This window comes from Lissotriton vulgaris, chromosome 10 (genome assembly GCF_964263255.1).
Source record: "Lissotriton vulgaris chromosome 10, aLisVul1.2, whole genome shotgun sequence".
NCBI classification, from domain to species: domain Eukaryota; kingdom Metazoa; phylum Chordata; class Amphibia; order Caudata; family Salamandridae; genus Lissotriton; species Lissotriton vulgaris.
Genome location: NC_141698.1, coordinates 90,972,609 through 90,976,285, shown reverse-complemented (window position 1 = coordinate 90,976,285; position 3,677 = coordinate 90,972,609). Strand labels below are relative to the sequence as shown.

Here is a 3,677-nt window from a genome sequence, read left to right as displayed (position 1 = left end):
GTACAGAAGTAATCTGAAGAAAAAAACTGAGCAGAGCTCAGGGAGACTTCCTTCACACAACATGCGGGAGAAAATCTGAGGGAATTAGTCTCTGTCTAGAGTGTTTTAGAGGGTGCTGTCGCCCGATAGGTTATGGTTCAAGTTTGCTCCTTGGCTATAAATGTGTCTTTCATTGCCATTAAGGTATATTGTACAACTGCTCACTATGGTACTGTGGGACTCCCACTTCGACGACGGGAAATGATTCGATCATGTGAATCTATGAAAGATCCAATACTGGATAGCTTGAAAAGCCCACAGGGCACCAGTGAACACATTTTTCTCTAAACAACATAAAATTGGTGTGTGGAATTAGGAATTCTACCTCTCTGGCTTCTAGCCACCATCTGCATTTTAGCCAACTTTGGGCAGGTGATCAAACCTGTGGCCAGGAAGACACACAGCACACATGTGGCCCACTTTTTATTGTGAGAAGTTCGGAACGCTGCATGAAAGGACGTTTACCATTCCCTGCAAATTCCGAAGCTTTCTGTAATAGAAATGTGACGAAATTGAGTCTGATGTTTGCAGTAAATTCTGGTGTAGAAGAAATCATTGAATCCTTGCAAACCAAATCACAATGGACTCTTCAGGTCTCCACTACGTGGGTTACTAGTTTTACAGGGAGAAATGTAAGAATAGAAGATGGCAGATGGTCATTTGCCACTATCCATTGAAAAGGTCTATACTTCTACTGTACATCACAGTCTACAAAACACTTTCCAAGAAAATAAACTCCTTCAAAATCATTAGGTAGAATGAGTAACAAATCGGAAAAATTGATTCTCCCCCCTCATCTCTCCCCATTGCGTTTCAACCAGTCAATGACTTGATCTCAGGTAAAAAAACATATTATAAATAGATTACACTGGTGATGATAGCACCAGTGGAGTTGCAGTTAGGATTCCAATGGAAAAGTATATTTTTGTTTTCCTTTAATAACGTGGGCATTGTTTGAAGAATCTGCCTGAATGCCCCCCCAAAATAATTTATTTGGCGCCTTTGTTGAATGTTTTGTGCCGATTTGTCAAACTGGTTCCGTAAAAAGTGAAGGGGGACGAAAGTTTGTTTTCCAATAAGGAAAACAAACGCTGAAAAGAATTACACTAAATTTGCTGGTCGTTATCCCCCTACTCAGAAGGTGTGCTTTTTGTGATTTGGACTAAACTCGTTCAGCCTTTTACAAGAAAATTTGCGTTTCAAGAGAGGCTAGGGTTGGGCATAAAGGGGGCTACCTTTAAAAAAAGGTGGAGATATCCAGATGGTTGTTCAGCATTACTGAAAATACAAAAAACAGGCCCTCTCGATTGGCGGCAGGAGCTTTTGCTCCTATGAGCAATATCAGTACCACAGCACCAAAATGATCTGGTTTGGATGGCTGCAACATGGAGTACTCTGGGTCTATATTCCGAGTAACACACAAAGGTGCGGAGTGAGCACGCCATGAACCTCAGGCCTATGGCGAGCTGTGGGAACGAGTGTTCCTGAGGGACCTTCCCTTACATCAAAATGAAAAAAATATATAGATTAGTTTTGATTGTGGGTACTGCGATACCCCGCAAATGTTTTCCTGTAGTACCAGTTCCAAGCTTGGTACTGTGGAAGCAGGGGGCAAAAAATGGAACGTCTGCTCACTGAACAATCCCTGCATCCAACCTTAGGCTGTGTGGAGTTGGGGTCACCTGTCTGCAGTGGGTTTAGTGCAGAGCCAAACCACCATTGAGCATGGCTAAAGGCTGTGCGCAGAAGGGGAGTTGGGTGACTGTGGGAGGTTGATTTCCAGTGGGTGGTAGAGCCAGTGTCTGTGGCTAGCTGTGCACAGCAAGAGGTTTGGTTATGGGAGGGGGAGGGGGTTGGTAGCGCACGTAGAGTTGGGTGAAGGGCTGACATGATCAATTGACATGATTAACAGGTTAGGTGTATGTGGGGAGGGTTGGGCGCCTGCAGGGGGTTGGGAGATAGGGCTGCCAGCCACGTGCTGTTCATAGCCAAAGGCTGAGTGCAGCGAGGGCTGGGCGAACATGGACTGGGGGCTGGGCAACTGCAGGGAGCACAAGACTTGCTGGCCCTGGAGCCATCCATTCCCCTACTGCTCATGGCACAATGGGTGCGTGCAGCAGGGGTCTGGTCACCTGCTTTCATTGGGCAACTGCAGAGCATCAGGTGCGGTCCCTGGCTAGAAAGCAGGCGCAGTGGTTAACTCTGCCTAAAAACTGCCCATGGTCATACACACCAAAAGAATTGGTGCTCACTAAATTTGGGTGCCCAAGAGGAGTTGGTCACAGGGCCTGGCCAGAGGCCATAGTTAACCCTCTCCTAAATGATTTGCATGACCAAGATGTCATCAATGGTTTCATTTAATATGTCAGGAGTAGTGTAACGCGAGTTCTCTTCCAGGGGATACTCATTAATAGTCATAAGCACTGAATTATCTCCGCCCATGAGCGGGGACCCGGAACACAAACAATATACATATATATGTGTAAATATAACCAAAAGTACATAGTACTAAGTAATTATACACATATATAATAACCATAATATGCAGCCTAACATTAATACATAGGCTAATCAAACCAAACCTTACACACGTTCTGAAGCATGAAAATATGCTGTATATAAATGCAATAAACAGGCATGAGCCTAAAATGCATTTCATAACCATGAAAAACCTTTTATTTTCATCAAAGAACCTGTTATAAACAGTTATTAGCCTAAAAAGGCTGCATATGAAAAAATGTCTGTGTACAGAAAATCAGACTGGCACCTTGCCTTTAAGGCCCCAGAGAATCTGCACACTTTGCCTTTAAGGCCTCCAGGAGAACTCTGTTCCCATCATGCCCCACAGGTGACAGTTAGGTCAGTTCTTTTTTCCGGCTTGTTCTGTGAGGAACCTGGAACTTGAGCTCTGCTCATTTGTAGTATTTTCTGTCAGAAGTTGGTTTTTCTTGTCATTTTTTGACAAAATATAGCTTTGGTGGTGGTTTGTTATCCTTTTCTGACTAAACTGTTGGTGTTTTTTAGTCAGAATGCCACCTTTATTTTACAAATGCCCTTCCTGTGGGAAGAAGATGTCGAAAACTGACCCACACTCTGTTTGTGTGGTGTGTCTTCCAGCTTCTCATAAGGTGGAAGATTGTTATCCCTGCCTCACCCTTTCAAATAGAACTTTAAAAGAAAGGGAGAAAATGAGGTTGCTGGGCCTTCTGGAGAGAGAAAACCGTGGTGAGAAGAGTTCCAAAGGCTTGTTATCATCTGCTAAGCCATCTTCTCAGCCTAAACGTGGAAGATCAGCGTCTCCAGAAGGTAGAACTAAGAAACATCGACTCCAGGGAGCGTCGCCGTCAAAAAAGGTGAGCTCGACGTCGAGATCCAGATCGCAGTCGGTAGCGTCGGCGTCGAAGAGGGCTCCGTCGACGTCGAGGACTACGCCGGTGAGGCAAGGTTCAGCGTCTCGACAGTCGCCGTCGAAATCCTTTGACGTCGAGACAATTGGTGTCGATTGCAGTAAGGACGACGTCTGGAGTGCAACGTTCGACGTCGAAAGATCGTGAGAGGTCGACGTCGAGGGAAGAGAGACGTCCGACGTCGAAGGATCGTGTGTCGACGTCGAAGGGTAAAGTGTCGACGTCGAGAAA

The 3,677-nt window shown here is 45.2% G+C and overlaps 1 protein-coding gene across 1 annotated transcript in view; it reads right to left on the bottom strand.

Moving 5' to 3' along the window:
• UNKL (unk like zinc finger) overlaps nucleotides 1-3,677 on the bottom strand; it is a 370,451-nt gene that overhangs the window by 213,968 nt on the left and 152,806 nt on the right. The gene's annotated exons all lie outside the window — the stretch shown is intronic.